Source organism: Gossypium raimondii, chromosome 9 (assembly GCF_025698545.1).
Source record: "Gossypium raimondii isolate GPD5lz chromosome 9, ASM2569854v1, whole genome shotgun sequence".
NCBI lineage: Eukaryota > Viridiplantae > Streptophyta > Magnoliopsida > Malvales > Malvaceae > Gossypium > Gossypium raimondii.
In genome coordinates, this window is record NC_068573.1 from 20,978,645 (window position 1) to 21,002,972 (window position 24,328).

The 24,328-nt window shown below is 33.5% G+C and overlaps 1 non-coding gene across 1 annotated transcript; it reads right to left on the minus strand.

Moving 5' to 3' along the window:
• Nucleotides 1–431: 431 nt before the first annotated feature.
• LOC128032964 (small nucleolar RNA R71) lies at nucleotides 432–538 on the minus strand. The gene has a single exon (XR_008189303.1). It is a non-coding gene; the product is annotated as a small nucleolar RNA R71 (small nucleolar RNA).
• Nucleotides 539–24,328: the final 23,790 nt, after the last annotated feature.

Below are 24,328 nucleotides of genomic sequence, written 5' to 3' on the forward strand. Positions count from 1 at the left end.
AATTGAATATATATGAAAATATGATATAATGTTATAAATGTGAAATTGAATCAGTATGATTATACGATGTGTTATTATATTTGAGAATTGATTGTTTGGCTAATGAAATTATGTAATGAAACTGAGAAATTATTACCCTATTAATTGTTCGAGCAAAGTTAGATATAGTTGGCATGTCATAGGATAAGAAGAGTTCAAGGTTATAGGACTATGTGTCGAGGAGTGCTAGGTAACCCATTTTTCAGTTATATCGACCAACACTGGGCACATTTATTTTTTGATTTTATTGGCTAGCATAGGACAAAATTCATTAACCTTGTCAGAGATCGTGCCAGAGCATGGTTAAATCCATTGCCGTCAGGTAGGATGACATCTTGGAATGAAATTTGTCAATGATTTCTGCTAAGTTATAATCTTCCAAACTGAACGCAAAATTGAGGAACGATATTACATCCTTTGGGCAATCTGAGGATGAAACATTATATGAAGCATGTGAGCGATTCAAAGAGTTAATTGGAAAATGCACAATGCGTGGTTTTCAACATTGGACGCAAATGGAAATGTTTTACAATGGATTGAATATGCATATAAGGATGGTGGTTGACGCATCTGCCAATGGGACTTTGCTTGATAAATCATATACTGAGGCATATGAAATTCATCAGAGGATAGCAAACAACGATTATCAATACCCCACTACAAGAGTAGGGACTGGCAGATGAGTTGATGGAGCAATGGAACTTAATGCAATTACTACATTAACAACTTATATATCATCTTTAATGAATATGATTAAAACACTGAAAAGACCAGCTGTAGTGTAGGAAATGAAAGCAGCTAAGTTAGAATGTGTTTATTGCGGAGAAGATCATGTTATTAATGAATGCTCATCGAACCCAGCGTCAGTTTCTTATATGGGAAATTTTAATCGCAACAACAACAACCCATATTCCAACACATATAATGTAACACCCCTAACCCATCTCTGTTGATGCATTAGGGTTACGAAGCATTACCATACAATTGAAAATCATTTATCTATATAACATTAAAATAAATACATGATATTCAAAACATATCAATCATAGGCATTTTGTCCCTAAATCAAACCTTTAAGGCCTTAAAAAATAGCTTCAAGGCAATTCGGGACTAATTTGAAACAAACAGAAGTTTTAAGAAAAATTTGTAAAAATTGGAAAACAGGGGTCACATGGTCGTGTGGCCAGGCCGTATGAAATCACCCCAGGTCGTGTCCCAGCCCGTGTCCTCACCCGTGTAACTCACTGAGTAGCCTCACACGCCCGTGTGTCAGGCCATGTAACTTTTTAAGTTTCCACACACGCCCGTGTACTAGGCCGTGTGCTAGGCTATGTAACTCATTGACTTGAAAACTAAGAATGTAACACCCCTAACCCATATCCATTGTCAGAATAGGGTTACGGAACATTACCGAAGTTTACAAATCAAACAGACAAAATTTCAAACATTTCATATCATAAAATATTCATGTCAGAAACTAATCAAAATCATACATACTGTCCCTTATACGAGCCCTCGAGGCTCAAATTGCACATTAGAAACAAATCAGGATTAAATTGAGAACTAAAAAAATATTTTGGAAACATTTAAAATTTTCAAAGCTGCAGGGGTCACACGGCCAAGAGACACTCTCGTGTCTTAGGTTGTGTGGACATTCGAAATAGGGACACACGGCCGTGTCCCAACCCGTGTCCGTGCTCGTGTAACTCACTGATTTGGGTCACATAGCCAAGACATGCACCCGTGTCCTAAGCTGTGTGAGCATACTGACTTGTACCCTTAAGAAGCTATAGGGGACACACGGCTAAGACACACGCCTGTGTCTCTACTGTGTGGACGAAAATAGGTCATTTTTCAAGCCACATTTCTCACCCAATTTGGCACCAACCTAAACTCAATATTATGCACATCAACAAGCCATAACAAGACATCCAAAACAAAGCCAAAATCAAGTCTTAAACAAGTAATATTTCACATAAAACCAATATTCCCTTAGGCACCACCTCAAATGACAATATTCAAACATATATTTTCATATATATAATTTAACCAAATAAACCATCAATTTACCAAGCTAATTTGCATCCATTCATACCAATTCATTTATCTACCAAAACATACCATTTGATACCAAAATGCAATTCAAATACTAACATATTTAGACATATATATACCTTACATATCAAGGTACCAATTCATCACCAATTCTTCACATCACAAACACATGTACAAAATGCACATTTAGCTAACATTTACCTTTCATCATTCTATCACAAATCAAGCCACACACCAAATATGATAAGGCCATTTATATATACACATAGCAAAATATACCAAAAGACAAGTCAAAGCATATGGCCACAACCACAACATCACACATAGGCCAACATTAGCCAAAATAACCTATACATGTCATTACAACCAAAATGTAACCAACTAAAAGTACCAAAAGAGCCGATAGATAGTGTGATATAGCTTCGACAAGCTTCCACCCCGAACGAGCTTCTGAATCACTATAAAACACGAAAAATAACACAGAGTAAGCATTTAAGCTTAGTAAGTTCGTATAACTTAGAATTTAACTTACTGTTTTGAATCACAATTAAGGTAAGCTAACATAGCATATGCCAACCAATTTGGCTAAAAGCCTAAACACATGTTCATCAACATATTAGCCATGTAAATCATATATAAAATCCAATACACATGGATGAATTCAAGAAGTAATCACATTTCATATATATGAATTATTCATTTTATATATCAATGTATCATGTAACATCACTTTCAAGTATTTCATGTAAATACTTGTAATAGTTCATATCGAACACATATAATCTCGTTACATAACTGTGTCTGTTGAACCATTTAGAATATCGTTGGATATGCGGGTAGTAAACACGAGGTGTATTGAACTGTAATCCATAAATCCCTGTACATGTATGCTCATACGAGCTCTGAATCGGTATGCTCTTATGAGCTATAAACGGTAAGCTCCTCCGAGCTGAATAATGATAAGGTCATGCGAGCTGAGTATTGGTAAGCTCATATGACCTGAAATCGATAACCCTAATGACATGTCATTTGTATCTTACGAATCCCTAAGGTTCAAACGGGGCTCGATAGTTTTTGTACATCGTCGGATATGCGATCGATATTCATTCATGGCAATTGCACAATTTACAAACATATCATTCAATTTAAAACTTATAAGTTTACAATTTAATTACACGAACTGACCTCGACAGTGTACGTAGATACGGAGGTGACTAATATGAGATTTTCTCTTTACCTCGATCTTACTTTGTACGAGGTCTAACAGGATCTATACGAAAGAATTTAACCAAATTCAACATAATTCACATTCAATTTAGTTTAACATGTAAATTTGGCAAGATTACAATTTTTCCCATATACTTTTAATTCATTTGCAATTTAGTCCCTAGGCTTGAAAAATGAAATTCATGCAATTTAATCCTTACCCAAGCCTAGCCGATTTTTATACATATTCATAGCAGCCCATGTAATTCATAATTTTACCACATAATATTCTCTATTTTCCAATTTAATCCCTATTTGACAATTTTACTAAAAATTCATTTACAAAAGTTGTTTTTCTAACAACAACCAGTCATTTTCTTTCATCAAAATTCAAAACTCAAGCATGCTCATTAATGGCAAAACCCTAATACTTTAACAGTTTCACAAATTAGTCCTCTAGCTAGCTAGATTAAGCTACAACGATCCCGAAAACATAAAAATCATAAAAAAACAGGACAAAAACCATACCTAAATGGAAAATGGAAGCTTGGCCGAATGTTAAGGACAACAATGGTTTTTTTCTTCTTCACAACCGGTTGAAGAAAAAAAATTAAAGATGACAACTTTAATTGTTTTATTTATTTTAACTTTATTTACTAATTTACTTAATTAACCTTTAAAAACATTAATAATTACAAAATTGCCAAGCCATTATCATCCACTAACATACTAATGGGCTAATTATCATATAAGGATCTCCACATTCATGTTCTATAGCTATATAATACATTTAGCTATTTGAACTCAACTTTTGCACTTTGCGCGATTTAGTCATTTTTATCAAATTGAACATGTAAACCGTAAAATTTCGTAACGAAATTTTTATACTGTATTTATACTGTATTTCTATCATGTCGTAACGAAATTTTACCTTGTATTTATGGTCCCGAAACCACTACTCTGATTTCACTAAAAACGGGCTGTTACAAATAAATTCTCAAATGACACACGGTCATGTCGCCAGGCCGTGTGAAACTAAAATTTTACCTAAAATCAAGCCATTCCATAACCATTTCATGCATAACTAACCCTTCCATTTATGCACACTTTCAAGGGACCTAAGCATCATTTAAATACACATAACCATGCTATTTCAAACAACCTAATTCACCTAACCAATGTTTCATTCAAAGGCACCACAAATATATCAAAACGTTACATACCCAAACAAGCCAACATTACCTTAGTTCATGACAAAATCTAGTTCAAACAATTATCAATGCTTATCACAAATAACCATTTTCAAGTCATTATAAAATACCAAAAATGAACCTTATATAGAAGCATTTGAAAGTGCCTAAAATGACAATACTTGTTGAAGCATTAAAGTACACCAAACCAAACATAACCTTCAAAGTATAAACATACCAAGACAGCATTACAAAACATCCTATAAATTTAAAAACCCCATATTTATCTATATATACATGTTACTACCCTAGGAGATACAAAAACTACCAACTTAGATGGATAGTGTGAGTCGTTTGATTGATAATTCCAAAACGTAAGTAACGATTATCTACAAAAAAATCCACAGGAACCGGTAAGCTTACATAACTTAGTAAGGACACAGTATAACATTTAATCTAAACACAATTAGATACAATTCATATAATATTTGATTCAAGGTTACCAAAGTATAAACAGGGCACGTATGTGCGTTCAAGGGTATCGAAGTACAAATAGGAGCGCATATGTGCATTTAAGGGTACTAAAGTACAAAAAGAGGCACAAATGTGCATTCAAGGGTACCAAAGTACAAATAGTGGCACGAATGTGCATTTAGGGGTACCGAAGTACAAACAGGGGCACGAATGTGCATTCAGAGGGTACCGAACTATAAATAGGGGCACGAATGTGCATTCAGGGGTACCAAAGTAAAAACAGAGGCACGAATGTGCATTCAGGGGCTACCGAACTACAAATAGGGGCACGAATGTGCATTTAGGGGTACTAAGTACAAACAGGGGCACGGATGTGCATTCAGGCAACAAGTATCTATAAACATATTAACTAAATAATAATAATATAAGATTTCAAGTCTAACTTTATTGACGTATTGAAATACTATGGACTTACCTACTAATTAATTCCGGCCGACACACAGAGACTATTCTGCTATTTTTCCTTTTCTTCGGTTATTATCTTTTTGATCCAAGTCTTGATCTATATAATAATTAAATACATCGTATTAATCTAATACATATTTCACATTCATTCAATGCATATGACCCTTAAATTTTAATTAATTAAACGTTTTCCCTAAACTTTTATAACTTTTTCAATTTAGTCCTCTAACCCAAAATTCATCAAATTGACCATTTTCTTGGAATCAAATTATAGTCAAATATTCTAGGCCCTTTAACAGTCCCTATTATACATTAAATTCACTATCAAACCTTGAAATTTTGACATTTTAACAATTCAATCCTCAAATAAAAATCTAACAAAAATCACTTTACAAAACAACTAAATACCACAATCAAAGCTTCAAACACATAATTATCATAAAAAACATTCAAGATTTGATACGATCCCGGTCGCATCATGTTACGACACAACTCGATGCTACCGAGATTGGTCCAAACTCGAGGGGCCCAAGTGCAAAATGAAGTTTTTAATTTTAGTTTGTCAATTTGGTCACTGGAAAAAAGGACTTTGATTCATTAATTTTAGTTATTTTAGTTTGTGTTTTAATTATGTCATAGTTTGCACATCATTAATATGTGTTCGCATTTAATAAAGTCATGCATTATGTAACTTTCATGTTAGTTAAGTTTGCATCATTAAATTAAGTAAGTTAGTTTAATTATGTAATTTTCATGTTAGTTAAATTTGCATTTCAAAACCATGCATTTTAGCATCTTAGTTTAATAAATGAGTTGTTGGACATTTATTCAACTCATCTTAGTTTTAATTAATAAGTGTTTTTGTTGAACTTTATTTAATAAGTGTTGTTCTTAATTGATCTAGTTCCTAGGATTATTTATTGATGCATAAATTAAGTTTTTAAATTATGCTTCTTTAATTAAACTAGTTGTTGGAATAATTATTGCATATATGTTTTAGTTCATTTATTTAAGTAAGTTTAATGTTTGTTATGATAAATAAGTGTTTTCATTTGTTTAATAAACTCATTTTAATGTGTTTATTGCGGTGACTTTTAACTTATAGTAGTTACAATTCAAGGTCATTACACATTTAATTAAGTGGTCATTAAAGTTCTTTTGAGTTACAATTAAAGGGCTGTTATAAAGGGAGCTTAAAATCATTAAAGGAGTTTTAAAGAGCATTTTATGCCCTTTAAAATTCAACAGCAACTCTTCCACTTCCAGCCGTTTTTGGAGCTTTCAAGAGAAATTAATTAAGCCTTTGAATGTCATTAAGGAGTAGGTTAAGAGATGGTGACTATTCAACTAGCCAAGGACAACTCAAGAGTCATTTTCTAAGCCATTAAAGACATTCAAATCAGCTGAATTAAAGTGATTTTATGGAAGGAGTTATTTGGTTCAAAGAATAAGAAAAGACATCAGTTTTTTATGGCACATTAAGTGGATGTTTTTGACCATTCGGTTACCTTGTTCTAGCATTATAAATAGATGTAATCAGCCATAGAGGAGAAAAACTTTTTGCTGAATATAGATGAAATATTTGAATTGTGAGCTATCCAATTCTCTTTGTTCTTTCGGAATTGATTTGACTTATCAAGCATAGCTTGTGGCGTCCACCTTTTCTTTGTTGCTGAACTTATCACCTTTGGTGTGGCGTTCAATATACCTTTGGTTCCTATCATAGTTGATAGTGGGTCAAGGTTCCTTTCCTGTTTCCTTTAACCGAAAAACACCTAAAGACCATTTTGAGATTCGGGTCAACAATTAGTTATTGTTGGTTAACGTCAAGCGAAGGTGAGTATCAAAATTGTATTTTGAATCAATGTGTTGACCCCTTCTATTTGCTTCAAGTTTTATCTTTATTTAGTTCGAAAACCAAACATGTGAATTTCGTTGGCTTGCCAAGTCAAAATCAATTTTTTTATTCTGGAGGTTGTTGTATATTGTTGCTTAATGGATTCGAACATGTGTTGCATGATTTTAACTTTAATGTGCTTCAAGTTCTTCATAAGTTACTAGCCATAAATTTTTCTGGTCAAATTGAAATGGTGAACAAAAACTTTGTCTTTCATCCCGGTGAATGTTGTTCCATATCATTGTTCAAGGGATTTGGACCATCGAATTCTAATTTTCAAAACTATAATCTTCAAATACCTTGTGAATCAGGTTTGTTTCCATCGAAGAAAAAGGTAAAACCAATTTCTGTTTTTGATCCCGGTATTGATTCATGTGTTGTTCTTTTGAGTTTATTTGTTCAAGTTGTGACTAAAATCCTAGAAAGTTCTTTTGTGTTTAACCTTCATTGTGTCACTAATTTGTTTTATTGTTTTGTAGGTGACGATGTTAGGTGGTACCCTCCTAAAGAGCGATGGCATACAAATGACCTTCTTTCTTGCCAAGCCATTTGTGGTTCTCAGAATTTTGAAAATAATTCATCCGGATCATGAACAAAGGGGTCATGATCTTGAAAACTTTTCTTGAGCAAGTGGCCCGATTTGAGGACAAATCGTTTTCAAGAGGGAGGGTATGATGCGATCCCTGTCGCATCATGTTACGACACAACTCGATGCTACCGAGATTGGTCCAAACTCGAGGGCCCAAGTGCAAAATGAAGTTTTAATTTTAGTTTGTCAATTTGGTCTGCTGGAAAAAAGGACTTTGATTCATTAATTTTAGTTATTTTAGTTTGTGTTTTTAATTATGTCATAGTTTGCACATCATTAATATGTGTTCGCATTTAATAAAGTCATGCATTATGTAACTTTCATGTTAGTTAAGTTTGCATCATTAAATTAAGTAAGTTTAATTATGTAACTTTCATGTTAGTTAAATTTGCATTTCAAAACCATGCATTTTAGCATCTTAGTTTAATAAATGAGTTCTTGACATTTATTCAACTCATCTTAGTTTTAATTAATAAGTGTTTTTGTTGAACTTTATTTAATAAGTGTTGTTCTTAATTGATCTAGTTCCTAGGATTATTTATTGATGCATAAATTAAGTTTTTTAAATTATGCTTCTTTAATTAAACTAGTTCTTGGAATAATTATTGCATATATGTTTTAGTTCATTTATTTAAGTAAGTTTAATGTTTGTTATGATAAATAAGTGTTTTCATTTGTTTAATAAACTCATTTTAATGTGTTTATTGCGGTGACTTTTAACTTATAGTAGTTACAATTCAAGGTCATTACACATTTAATTAAGTGGTTGTTCAAGTTCTTTTGAGTTACAATTAAAGGGCTGTTATAAAGGGAGCTTAAAATCATTAAAGGAGTTTTTAAAGAGCATTTTATGCCCTTTAAAATTCAACAACAACTCTTCCACTTCCAAATTGTTTTGGAGCTTTCAAGAGAAATTAATTAAGCCTTTGAATGTCATTAAGGAGCAGGTTAAGAGATGGTGACTATTCAACTAGCCAAGGACAACTCAAGAGTCATTTTCTAAGCCATTAAAGACATTCAAATCAGCTGAATTAAAGTGATTTTATGGAAGGAGTTATTTGGTTCAAAGAATAAGAAAAGACATCAGTTTTTATGGCACATTAAGTGGATGTTTTTGACCATTCGGTTACCTTGTTCTAGCATTATAAATAGATGTAATCAGCCATAGAGGAGAAAAACTTTTTGTTGAATATAGTTGAAATATTTGAATTGTAAGCTATCCAATTCTCTTTGTTCTTTCGGAATTGATTTGACTTATCAAGCATAGCTTGTGGCGTCCATCTTTTTTTTGTTGCTGAACTTATCACCTTTGGTGTGGCGTTCAATATACCTTTGGTTCCTATCATAGTTGATAGTGGGTCAAGGTTCTTTTCCTGTTTCCTTTAACCGAAAAACACCTAAAGACCATTTTGAGATTCGGGTCAACAATTCGTTATTGTTGGTTCATTTCGGTCTTAGCCAATTAATTTGTTATTGTTTCCTCTTTATTTTGCTTATTACCTTTGTTTGAAGCCATTATCTCTATTTTGTTTCATTTTAAAACCGAAACGAATCCATCCTTACTCAATTCACAATTGGGCAACACATACGACTCAAAACATCACGAGACGAGTTCGTATCAACATTCGTCAATGGAAACTTCTAAAATTTTTAACAGATTCAAAAATGAAGGTACGGGATAGCTGGACCTAGTTGAAACTATCTCAAAAACATAAAAATCACAATAAACAGATTGAAAATTACTTACATGCAAGCAGGGAACATAGCCAAACTTCAAGCTTCATAAAATTGGTGTTTTAACACCCTAATTTTCGATGGTTCTTCCTTTAGGAAGATGATAGCATTTTTATTTTCTTTTTACTTAAGTTTTATTTAACAAATTACAAATTTATCCTTTAAATTATCATGCATTTTAATGAATTCAAAGTCCAAAGCTATCCATAAACTTTTAATATGGTCTAATTACCATATGAGTCCTCCATCATTTAATAATTAAACTATTTGATCATCTTAATGCGATAATTAACAAGTTTTGCATATTTTACAATTTAGTTCCTTTTCCTTAATTAGTTATCAAAATGTTAAAATTTTTAACCAAATTGTAATACGACACTTATGACTCTGTAAATATTCTATAAAAAGTATTTACAAGCTAACATGATGGAGATTTGTGGTCCCAGAACCACTATTCTGTCACTACTGAAAAATGGGTTGTTACCTTAATGCGAAATGTGTATGAGATTTCATTGATTAAAAGTTTGGATATTGAAATGTGTCATATGCATTGAAATGTGTATGAGATTTCGTCACTACTGAAAATAAGTTTGGATATTCAAATTTCATCGTTTCCTCAGTTTCCCAAGTAGGCTCCTCAATACCATGCCGATGCCACAAGACTTTCACCAATACTACTCGTTTATTCTGAAGTTCTTTGACTTCTCGAGCCAAAATTTTCACTGGTTCTTAAGAATACATCAAATCTGGCTGTAATTCAATTTCAATATGAAGAATCACGTGTGAAGGATCATATACCATCTAAGCATTGAAATGTGAAACATGTTATGAATTTTCTCAAGTTCAAGAGGTAAAGCTAATCATAAGCTACAGGACCGATGTAAATATCGGATCACGAACATAAATAATAGATGTCAGAACTTCATGTAATCTCACAATATTTTATACATATAATTATGCTGGTCTCACAAGTGAATAATCTATTAAGACTGGAATAAAGTGGGCCGATTTAGTCAATCTGTCAACAATCACCCAGATTGAATCTTTCTTTTTCGGGGTTACAGGCAAACCAGATACGAAATCCATCGTGATTCGCTCCTACTTCCACTCAGGATCATAACAGGCTGTAATAATCCCGACGGCACCTGATGCTCTACTTTTACCGTCTAACAAATCAAACATTTAGCTACGAACTCACAAATCTCACGTTTCATACCTGGCCACCAGTACATTTGTTTCAAATCACAATACATCTTTGTGCTACCCAGATGAATGGAATATGAACTACTGTGAGCCTCTAATAGAATATCACGTTTGAAAATTAAATTATTCAGAACACAAATTCTATCGCGGGAATGTAATGTACCATCATCACCAATACTGTATTTAGTAGTCAAATTATCTTGAACCAAGTTTCGTTTCATTATCAACTTCAGACCATCATTTTGTAACTCCTGAATTTGTTGTAGAAATAAGGGTTTTAGTCCTCAATTCCGCCAATAAAGAACCATCGGCATTCAGAGCCAAATGAGCATTCAACGCTCAAAGTACAAACAATGATGACTTTCGACTAAGTGCATCCGCAACCACATTAGCCTTTCCCGGATGATAATCAATAACAAAATCATAATATTTTAGTAGCTCTAGCCAACATCGTTGTCTCAGATTCAGTTCCTTCTAGGTCTTTAAATATTTTAAGCTTTTGTGATCAATATACATGTGACATTTCTCGCTGTATAAATAATGCCTCCATATATTTAAAGCGAAAACAATCATGGCCAACTTGAGATCATGAGTAGGATAATTTCTTTCTTGCGACTTTAACTGTCGAGAAGCATAAGCTACTACTTTCCCTGACTGCATTAACACACAACCTAAACCATTGAGAGTCGTATCACTGTAAATAACATATGCTGTCCCAGATTCAGGCTGAGTTAATACTGGAGCCTTTGTTAACATGTTTTTCAGCTATTCAAAACTCTGTTGACACTTATCAGACCAAACAAATATGACATTTTTTGGCAGTAACCTGGTCATAGTTAAAGCAACAATTGAAATTTTTTTAACAAATCGTCAATAGTATCCGGCTAATCCCAAGAAACTTCAAACTTTAGAAACATTGTTCAGAATTTTCCAATCAGAAATCATAGATACTTTATTCGGATCAACCTTGATTCGAATAGTAGATATAACATGTCCCATAAAATCAACTTCTCGTAACTGGAATTCACATTTACTGAATTTCGCATATAGTTGTTTTTCACGTAATGTTTGCATCACAACTCTTAAATGTTCGACATGGTCTGACTCGTTTAGTGAATAAATCAGAATGTCATCAATGAATACCACAACAAACTGATCTAAATATGGCTAAAATATTTGATCAATCAAGTCCAAGAATGCCGCAGGAGCATTAGTCAAACTAAAAGGTATCACCAGGAATTCGTAGTGACCATATCTAGTTCTGAATGAAGTTTTTGGTACACTTGCTCTTTAACTCGCAGCTGATAATATCTAGATCTCAAGTCGATCTTCGAAAACTCTGTAGCTCCTGTTAACTGATCGAACAAATCATCAATTTGAGGTAATGGGTACTTATTATTAATGGTGGCTCTATTTAGCTGTTAATAATCTATACATAATCTCATTGACCCATCTTTCTTTTTCACGAACAAAAACGGAGCACCCGAAGGTGACACGCTCAGTCCAATAAATTCGCGATCTAACAACTCTTGCAACTGTACTTTTAACTATTTCAATTATGTAGGAGCCATCCTATATGGTGTTAATGAAATCAGAGATGTTACAGGCAAAAGTTTGATAAAAAATTCTACCTCTCGAGTCGGTGGCAACCTAGATAGTTCTTCAGGAAAAACATCAGCATATTCTTTGACTATCGCCACTTTCTCAATTTTTCATTCAACCACTTTCAAATCAAGAACGTAGGCTAAATAAGCTTCACATCCCTTTTTAATCAATTTTTGATTTGACAGTGCTGAAACTACATTTGCAATACAATCGACCCCATCTGTTCTAACATAAATAAATTCACCATTCAGACGCTTCAAACCAGCTTGTTTCCTTCGACAACTCACTATTGCATCATGCTCAGACAGTTTCATTCCTAGAATGAGATCAAAATCATCAAAAGGTAACAACATCAAACCAGCGGGAAAATCATAACCCCTAACTATTAGTGGACACGAGTAACAGATCTGATTAACTAAAACACACTGACCCAGTGGATTCATTACTTTGACAGTTTACTCAGTGGACTCAATAGGCAAATTCTTTTTTTTCTACTAATGCAGTGCATATATACGAGTGAGTTGATCCAGGATCAATCAATGGATATATATTAATATCAAATAGAGAAAAAGCACCCACAATAACATCTGGGGTAGTAGCTTCCTCACGAGCTCTGATTGTATAAGCTCTAACTAGTGTTCATGCTTTAGATTGTTCAATCAACTCGCTATTCTTCCCTCGACTAGAAGTTGAATTTTTAGCGTTTCTAGATCATCTACCTCTTTGTGAGGTTGCTTCAGGCTTGTTTGTTTGATTGCCAAAATCATTCTGCCTTTTTGGACAATCACGAAGGAAATGATCAGTAGATCTACAACAGAAACAAGCTCATGACTTTGATTGACACTCACCAAAATCCCTTTTGTCGCAATCCTCACAAACAGGAATGGTTCTCTCAACATTTCTTACACTTCCAACACTAGCCATTGGAGAAGTAACAAACTTGAAATTTCTTTGCCTCGGTTTCTCTCTACTAGTGAACTTTGAAAGGGCAACCGATCGACTCGTGTCATTTCTAAATTTCTTTGATGGAGACATTTGAGTAGACTAAAATAACCCTCTTTTGTTAAAATCTAAAAATTACAAATCTGATTTCCGTTTACTCTTGCAAATTTCTTCAATTTTTTGGGCTCGTTCAGAAAGTTCTACAAATTCCCGTAATTTTAATGCTACCACAAACATACGAATATCATCATTCAACCCATTTTCAAATCTAATACACATTTCTTCTTCATTTGACACTATATTACGAGCATATTTGCTTCGTTGCACAAATTCCTGTTAATACTTAGCCACAGACCAATTCCCTTGTTTTAATTCAAGAAATTCTTTCTTTTTCTTGTCAATAAACAACCGACTTACATGCTTCTTCTTTAATTCCATCTGAAAGAAATCTCAATTAAAGTGATCATTTGATGTCATCGTGCTCAAAGTGTCCCACCATAAGTACACTTCATCTTTTAGTAATGATACAACACATCTCAAATAGTCTTTAGGAATGCACATCAATTCTGCGAAAACTCTCTTCGTATTCATTAACCAGTACTCGGCTTTTGTAGGATCATCATCAACCTTGCCTCTAAATTCTTCCGCTTCATATTTTCAAATTTTATCTATGAATACTTGAGTAATTGTCACTGGTACATGATTTTGAGGTCCTAGGGGTGTCGGATGAGGCACAATAAGGGTAGAGGTGGCGAAGTTGCAAGATTTGCTTGCTTGAATTCATTGAATCATTGGTTCATCATTTAGAGAAATACATTTTTCATTTCATCACCGAAAGACTGTGGAATCAACACACTATTAGTTGCTTTAGGATTCAAAGCTTGAACATTACTTTCAGCTTCATTAACTATAGCCCGATACAACTCAATTGACATCTTGAATCTATAAGAAAATACAATATTAGAGCGGATCAAAAGCATCACACCATCACAGGGTATATGTGTCATGTATATACTAAACTCTACTCCGCTACGTTAGTCTCAGAATCGAATAAATTATAGCTCTGATACCACTAAATACAACTCCCCAAACCCATCTCTGTCGTCGAATTAGCGTTACGAAGCATTACAATAAAATCATAAATCATTTATCTATATAACATTAAAAAAAGACATGACATTCAAAACATATCAATCATATGCATTTTGTCCCTAAATTGAACCTTCGAGGCCCTAAAAAATATCTTCGAGGCAATTTGGGACTAATTTGAAACAAACAGAAGTTTTAAGAAAAAGTTGTAAAAGTTGGAAAGCAGGGGTCACACGGTCGTGTGGCTAGGCCGTATGGCTAGGCTATGTGAAATCACCCCAGGCTGTGTAACTTTTGAACAAGGGACAAACGGCCGTGTCCCAGCCTGTGTCCTCACTCGTGTAACTCACTGAGTAGCCCCACACACCCGTGTGCCAGGCCGTGTGCTAGGTCGTGTAACTCTTTAAGTTACCACAAATGCCCGTGTGTCAGGTCGTATAGCTCACTGGCTTGAACGCTAAAAAATTCTCCAATGACACATGGTCGTGTCACCAAGCTATGTGTCTCACACGGCTGTGTGATAGCCTATGTCGCAGGCCATGTGAACCTAAAACTTTACCTGAAATGAAGCCATTCCATAACAATTTCATGCATAACTAACCCATCCATTTATGGACACTCTCAAGGGACCTAATCATCATTAAATTACACATAATCATGCTATTTCAAACAACCTAATTCACCTAACCAATGTGCCATTCAAAGGCACCACAAATATATCAAAACATTACATACCAAAACAAGCCAACATTACCTTATTTCATGCATAAAATCTAGTTCAAACACTTATCAATACTTATCACAAATAGCAATTTTCAAGTCATCATAAAATACCAAAAGGAATCTTATCTACAAGCATTTAAAAGTGCCTAAAATGACAATACTTGGTGAAGCATTAAAGTACCGAAACCAAACATAACATGCAAAGTATAAACATACTAAGACATCATTACAAAAAAATCCTATACATTTCAAAACCCCATATTTACCTATATATACATGCAACTACCCTAGGAGATACAAAAACTACCAACTTAGATGGATAGTGTGAGCCGTTTGATTGATCCTTCCAAAAAGTCAGCAACGATTATCTACGAAACAATCCACAAGAACCAGTAAGCTTACATAACTTAGTAAGGACATAGTATAATATTTATTCTAAACAAAATTAGACATAGTTATATACTATTTCATTCAGGTTTACCAAAGTATAAACAGGGCATGTATGTGCATTTAAGGGTATGGAAGTACAAAAAGAAGCACATATGTGCATTCAAGGGTACCGAAGTATAAACAAGGGCACGAACGTACATTTAGGGGTATTGAAGTAAAAATAGTGGCATGAATGTGCATTCAAGGGTACCGAAGTAAAAACAGGGGCATGAATGTGCATTCAGGGGTACCGAAGTACAAACAGGGGCACGAATGTGCATTCAGGGGTACTAAAGTACGAACAAGGGCACGAATGTGCATTCAAACAACAAGTATCTATAAACATATTAATTAAAGAACAATAATATAATATTTCAAGTCTAACTTTATTTACATATTGAAATACTATGAACTTACCTAGTAATTAATTTCGATCGACACGCAGGGACTAATCCGCTATTTTTCTTTTCCTCAGTTATTGTCTTTTTGATCCAAGTCTTGATCATCTATATAATAATTAAATACAACATATTAATATCATACACATTTCACATTCATTCAATTCATATGACCCTTAACTTTTCATTAATTACACATTTCCCCTAAACTTTTATAGCTTTTTCACTAACCCGAAATTCATCAAATTGACCATTTTCTAGGAACCAAATTATGGTCGAATATTATAGGCCCTTTAATAATCCCTATTGTACATCAAATTTACTACCAAACCTTGAAATTTTGACATTTTAACAATTCAATCCTTAAAATCTAACAAAAATCACTTCATAAAATAATCAAATACCATAATCAAAGTATCAAACACATAGTTATCATAAAAAAAATTCAAGATTCATCAATGGAAACTTCTAAAATTTTTAACAGATTAAAAAATAAAGGTATGGGCTAGCTAGACTTAGTTGCAACGATCTAAAAAACATAGAAATCACAAGAAACATGTTTGAAATTACTTACACACAAGAAGAGAACATAGCCGAACTTCAATCTTCATAAAAATGGTGTTTTAACACCCTAAGTTCCTCCATTAGGAAGATGATAGCATTTTTATTTTATTTTTACTTAAGTTTCTTTAACAAATTACAACCATATCCTTTAAATGATCATGCATTTTAATGAATTCAATGTCCAAAGCCTTCTATCTACTTTTACTATGGTCTAATTACCATATGAGTCATCTACTTTTACTTTTACAATTTAGTCATTTTTCCTTAATTAGTTATCTAAATGTTAAAATTTCTTAACTAAATTTTAATACGACACTTATGACTCCGTAAATATTCTATAAAAATGGGTTGTTACATATAATCCGGGGTGGAAGCAATATCCTAATTTCAGTTTGAGTAATCAAGGGGTGAGAAATTCTAGTAATGCTATTCTACAGAATGTTGCGAGTGCACCACCTGGATACAATCAGGCCATGCCACGAAAAAATGCTCAGCAAAATTCAGCTTCAAGTTCTTCATCAATGGAAGTTCTATTGAAGGAATACATGGCCAAGAACAATGTTATCATTCAAAGTCAAGTTGCATCTTTAAGAGCTTTAGAAAATCAAGTGTGGTAAATTGCCAAAGCATCAAGCTTAGGACCGCAAGGAGCACTACCAAGTGCTACCGAAAATTCACGATCTCAAGAGAAGGAACAATGCAAAGACATTACACTCAAAAGTGGTACAGAACTACCAGGAGTTATTAATGACACCACTATTGAAGAAGGTAGTTCAGATTTCACAAATAAGAAGAAATCAGAACTAGTAGTGGAGTAGGCTACAAAAGAAAAGAGCAACCAGAAAAATGTCGAAGCAGATTCATCTTATATTGCTAATAAAACTGCCACGGCAAAACAACCTTAATAAATGGAAGGAAAGCCACCGCCACATTTTCCTCGGTGGTTCCAAAAATGTAAGCAAGATTTTTAATTCAAGAAATTCTTGGATGTCCTAAAGCAATTACATATCAACATACCATTGGTGGAAGCATTGGGACAAATGCCCAACTATGTGAAATTCATTAAAGATCCAACAATTTTGATATACAAATTGCCACCAAAACTGAAGGATCTATGAAGTTCTACTATACCTTGCTCTATTGGAAATCATTATGTGTGCAAAGCATTATGCGACTTAGGTGCAAGTATAAATCTAATGCCTATGTCTGTTTTCAAGAAGTTGGGAATAGGGAAGGCAAGAACTACAACAGTCACATTGCAATTAGTTGATCGTTCATATGCACATCCAAAAGGTAAAATCGAAGATGTGTTGGTAAGAGTTGACAAATTTATTTTTCTAGTAGATTTTATTTTTCTGGAATGTGAGGCTGATAAATAGGTACCAATCATACTTGGGAGACCTTTTCTAGAAACTGGTAGAACATTAATTAATGTACAAAAAGGTGAATTAACAATGAGAATTAAAATCAGTAGATAACCTTTAATGTTTTAGATGTTATTAAATGTGCAGAATAAATGAAGAATGTCACGGTGTTGAGATTATTGACACAATAGTTCAGGAAGAATTTGCAAAAATTTTTCACAATAATTCTAATGATGATGAAGACTCCTTTGAATTAATTGAAGTAGAAATGATTGAAGAGATTGATGAACTGATGGAAGCTAAGCAAATTTAGAATGGATCAAGGAGAATTTTTGGATCATTAAATTTATCAGACCATTCTTTTAAACCTCCTCAACCATCCATAGAAGATCCTCCTATGTTGGAATTGAAGTATTTGTCAGTACATCTGAAGTATGCTTACTTGGGAGATAACAAAACATTGCCAGTAGTTATCTCTGTGACATTAACATTAGATCAAGAGGCTTAATTGTTGAAAGTTTTAAAGAAACCTAAGAAGGCATTGGGGTGGACAATTACGGATATCAGAGGAATTAGTTTAGTAATCTGCATGCATAAGATATTACTGGAGGATTGCCATGGCAAATCTATCAGCAGTAGAGAAGACTGAATCCCATTATGAAAAAAGTTGTCAAAAAAGAGATTATCAAATGGCTGGTTGTTGGAATTATATACCCAATTTCTGATAGTTCTTGGGTGAGCCCTGTTCAATGTGTACCTAAAGAAGAAGGTGTCACTATGGTAAGCAATGATAACAACGAACTCATTCCTACTCGTACTGTCACGGGATGGAGGGTTTGTATGGACTATCAGAAACTCAACAAAGAAACAAGGAAGGACCATTTTCCTTTGTCATTTATCAACCAAATGTTAGATAGATTAGTAGGGAAAGCCTTCTATTATTTTCTAGATGGTTATTCGGGGTACAACTAGATTTTTATAGCTCCAACTGATCAAGAGAAGACCACATTCAAATGTCCTTATGGAACTTTTGCATTCTAACAAATAGCGTTTGAATTATGCAATGCCCTTACAACATTTTAGCGTTGCATGATGGTAATATTTTTGAACATGGTGGAGAAATTTTTAGAAGTTTTTATGGATGACTTCTCGGTGTTTGGCGATACTTTTGAAGATTGTTTAAAAAATCTTGAGTTATTTCTTTGTCGATGTGAAGAAACCAACCTTGTTCTCAATTGAGAGAAATGCCACTTCATGGTTTGTAAAGTCATTGTTCTGGGACATAAAATTTTGCATTAAGAGATTGCCATCAACAAAGAAAAAATTGAGGTTCTGGAGAAGTCGCCACCACCCTCCACAGTTAAAGGTATTCGTAGTTAAAGTTATACACAATTTTCTTGGCCATTCAGGAATCCATCGACGATTTATCAAAGAACTTTTGAAAATATTCAAATCCCTGTGTACATTGTTAGAACATAATAGATCTTTGAATTTTGATGAGCCATGCTTACAAGCATTTGAGGAATTGAAAAAGCAACTAGTCACATCACCAATAGTCATGGCACCAGATTGGACATTACCTTTCGAACTTATCTGTGATGCTAGTGATTTTTTCTGTAGGGGCAGTACTTGGGCAAAAAATGGCAAGGTATTTAATGCTATCTACTATGCACGACGTACATTGAAAGATTCATAGCTAAATTATACCACACTGAGAATCAGCAGTTAGCTGTGCTATTTGCCTTCAACAAATTCAGAGCTTATTTTCTGGGCACTAAAGTTATGGTTTATACGGATCACTCTGCTATTAAGTACTTGGTGACCAAGAAAGACACCAAGCCCAAATTAATTCGGACACTACTATTGCAGGAATTTGATTTGGAAATTATAGATAGAAAAGGCATAGAAAATCAAGTGGCTAATCACTTGTCTCAAATTGAAGCAGAAAATGAAGGTGATAATATTCAGCGTATTCAGGATGATTTCCTAGATGAGAAATTATTAGTTGCCATGGCATTACCGTGGTATATCGATATCGTAAATTTTTTGGTTAGTGGATTGCTGCCACCTGAGCTCACCAATCATAGACGAAGGAAATTTATCCATGATGCCGAGTAGTATTACTGGGATGAGCCATTTTTATTCAAACATTGTTCAGACCAGATAATTCAGAGGTGTGTTTCGGGTGAATAGATTCAAAGTATTTTATATCATTGTTATTCAGTACTGTATAGAGGGCACTTTAGGGGCATGAAAACCTCTGTAAAATTTCTCCAATCTAGTTTTTATTGGCCAAACATGTTTAAAGATGCTCATGAATTTGGTCAAGCTTGCGATCATTGTAAAAAAATTGGAAATCTATCGAGGAGGTATGAAATGCCCTTGCAAACTATTTTAGAAGTGGAACTATTTGACGTATGGGTAATTGATTTAATGGGTCTATTTACACCTTCTTGGGTAAATGTATACATACTTGTAGTTGTTTCTTATGTCTCCAAGTGGGTTGAAGCTGTTGCTCTACCAACGAATGATGCCAAATCAGTACTAAAATTTCTTCATAAGAATATTTTTACCAGGTTTGGTACCCTTCGTGCTTTGATTAGTTATGAATGTTCACACTTTGACTGCAAATTAGTTTCTAATGCTCTGAACAAGTATGGAGTTAAACATAAAATTGCCACGACATACCATCCCAGACAAATGGATAAGCAAAAGTCTCTAATAGAGAGATTAAACAAATTCCGGAGAAGGTAGTCAATCACACCTACAAAGATTGGTCATCCAGATTGGATGAAGCTTTGTGGGCATATCAAACTGTATTCAAGAAACCATTGGGATGTCACCTTTGATCTTGTATATGGGAAACCCTGTCATTTTCCTGTTGGACTTGAACATAAGACATATTGGGAAATTAAGAAATTGAATACAGATTGGAGTCCTACTGGTACTAACCGCCTATTAGAGTTGAATGAGATGGAAGAATTCAAAGCACAAGCTTATGAGAATGCCAAGATGTACAAAGAAAAGACCAAATGATGGCATGATAACAAGATTTTACCATGACAATTTGCACCTGGACAAAAACTCCTGTTATTTAATTTCAGGCTTAAATTATTTCCTGGAAAATTAAAATCTTGTTGGTCTGGCCCGTTCAAGATAGTGCATATCCATCTTCATGGAGTTGTAGAAGTAAAAGACGGTAAGATTGGTTCTACTTTCAAAGTCAATGGCCAACGATTAAAGCATTACTTTGGAGCTTCTATAATTCATGATAAAAATTCCATCACTTTTTGAACTGCTTAATATTTCTCCCCTGCATTGTTTTATTCGTTTACTTTACTTTTAATTTCTTTGTTTAATTTATTCAATAAGTTTACTTAACTTTTATTTTCTTTTGTTGTAGGCACATTACGACCCAGGTTAATAGAAATCAGCCAATTTAATATATTAGTTCATTTTAGATTAATAATTTTTTCTATTATTTTTCTTTTTCTCGCTCAATTTTTCTTTTTTATATGTCAGGGCACAATTTCAAGTTAATCTTATCCCCCATGTCATTACTATATTTCTCTCACATTTTACCCTAGTCGATTCACTTCTTTTCTAACTTACTTTCCATTTTATCTTCTTCACCCTTCTCTGCTTTTTATTTTCATTTGCATCTTTTTCATTTTATAACATATGTTTCATGCATTCATATTTTGTTATCATTGCATTTTTATATTTTTAACATGTTGTTTCTGCATTTTGAAATGTTTCATTGTTCATAAATTGGGGACAATGCATCCTTTAGGTTTAGGGTGTGTTGTGTTGTAAATATAGTATGCAGTAGATATATCTTTTAATATTCATGCATTTTTTCATTCATTATTCCATTACGTAAAAATTCCAAGTAAATGCCGGACTATGAAAAGTATATTGTTATCGATGATATTCGATGAGGATAATAATTCTTTGATAAAATTAAAAAATTGTGATGGGTGAATAAGTATTTTAGTTTAGGATAGTTGTGTGAAAATTGATTCCTAAAAGTAGAATGCCCTATTTATAATTGTAATTAGTCTATCGTAGGTTTCTTTTAACATATTTATAAATTCTAAAACTTAAATTCAGTAAACCGACAGTGTGTAATAACGAATATCATGGAAAAATGATAAGAATCACTCCAATGTTTGAAAATGTTGAGTAGATTAGTAATACTTTGTTTGGTCCATCATATTATGATCAAAAAAAACAAGTTCAAATAAGAGTGAGTAAAAAAAATAGTTGAAGGACACTCCACTATAGTAATAGGCTGATTAGCTAAAAAGGTAGGTGTTTGCTTCATCCATCTTTTTAGTTAAAAGTCTTAGCTTCATGAGTGAGTTACATTCAAATTGTGGTATGATGTAATACTAGGCAATCTAGTGTATGCTCCATTGAGATTGTCAAGTAAAGCAACCATGTGACAAGATGAATTCCCTAGAAAAACATAATATTTGTAATTAAAGTTTTGAAATGACAAAATAAATGAGAATAGAGAAACTGAGTTTAGAAGAAAGATAACCTAAGTGCAGTAGGAGGTATTTACTATAGTCAGAATTGCATTAATATTTAGGAATTTTTATTTTTAAGTAACATTTTCTACACTTCGTTTGCTAAACAAACCTACAAAACTTGAATCACTTTTTTTTGTTTTAATAGAAGACTGCTGAGAATAGAGCATAGAATATACGACAAATGGTTTTGCAGTATATATGGTAACTGTGTTATGGCAAATTCATGCATTCATGCATACACATACATATTTTGCTTGAGGACAAGTAGGTTTGGGGTGTGATAATCTTGAAAAGATTTATATTTCAGTCCTCTAGATTGAATTAATTGTTTGTAACTAAGTAAATATGTTTGCATTTTTAGGATATTTTTAGAACATTGCATAATAAAGCTTGGATTGTGCTATAAATGTCATTATTTATTATTGGGGACGAAAGGTGTTGGTTATTGTTGGCAGATTGTGTAGGATGAAAAAGAGAAGAGAGAAAGCAGAAAGAAAATGAAGGAAGTGAAATAATGCCATAGCAAAGTGTTGGTTAGATTGCCAATAAGATTGCCATGAAAATTCTAGGAAGATGGCACAACACTCAGTCCACGTCACTCTCAACCAGCTATACTTATACCAGATAAACCACTCTGAAAAAGGGGAAGCAAAAGGTGTGTGTTGGGAGGTAGGGGCCTATCCTATAAATGAGAAAAGGGAAAAGAAAATAGGTGACGAGGATTTTTAGGAGAGAGGAATTAGAGAGTAGTTTTTCTCTGCATCGAATTCTCGTGGAAATTTTAGAGAAAAGAGAGGAGAGGATAGCAACTTACAGAGCAAAAATTGTAGACGCAAGGAAGGGAAAAAGAAATCTGCCCTGGGTTTTGCATTAAATTTCAGTATAAAAGTGAAAGCTGGAGTAGCGAGAGCTTCCTGCAATTCTGACTTTATTTTTTATTTGAACTTTATGATTTATAAAATTGAATGATGATGTTGAATGGTTCTATTTTGGATTTGAATGTGCATTCTATGAGCTAAATCTCATTGGGTTGGAATTATTTGGGTGAATTTTTACTATCTTTAATACCCATGGTCTGATTTTGAGTAGATTACTATTTCATTCAATTTGCAATTATTTTAAATACATACATGTAAGCTCTAGACATAGATGATTGTATGGTCTGTTGTTAGATCTGATTTAATTCTGAAAAGATTAAATAAATTAGATTATTATTGGTTGATATAGGCGAGTATTTGAAAGAATATTTGTAGCACTCTAGACGTAGAAGTTGCGATCTGTACAGGGAAAGGAATAATAGTCTGGATATCATTCTTGAGTTCTGTAGACATACAATAACTTAGAATGATAGCTTAAAGTCTGGCTCTCAAAAGAACCAAACTGCAGCAGTGAATCCCTGAGCAGTAGAATGGTCAAGATTTTGCCATGGCATTATTATGATATAAAAATAAAACCTGAGTAATTAGAACATTCATCATTAAATAGTACAAATCCTCTCCACTAATTCTTTGAGAATTGCCACATCATTTCAATTACCATAGCATTTTTCATTCATAATTGTTTTATTTAATCCATTCATTAATTCTCTTCATCAATTTTTCATATGTTTCTTTCGCATAATTTAGTTAGTCAAATTTATAGTAATAGCATAACCATTTTTTAATCAACTCTGATCCCTATGGAGACGATACTCACTCATCACTTTATTACTTGATTCAAAGTGTATACTTGGACATTTGCATTACACATTCACACGTGACAGTGCCAAACTAGTGTGTTGGTTGGATCCATGTATCCGTCTAATTCTGATTCAGGTTAATAGGG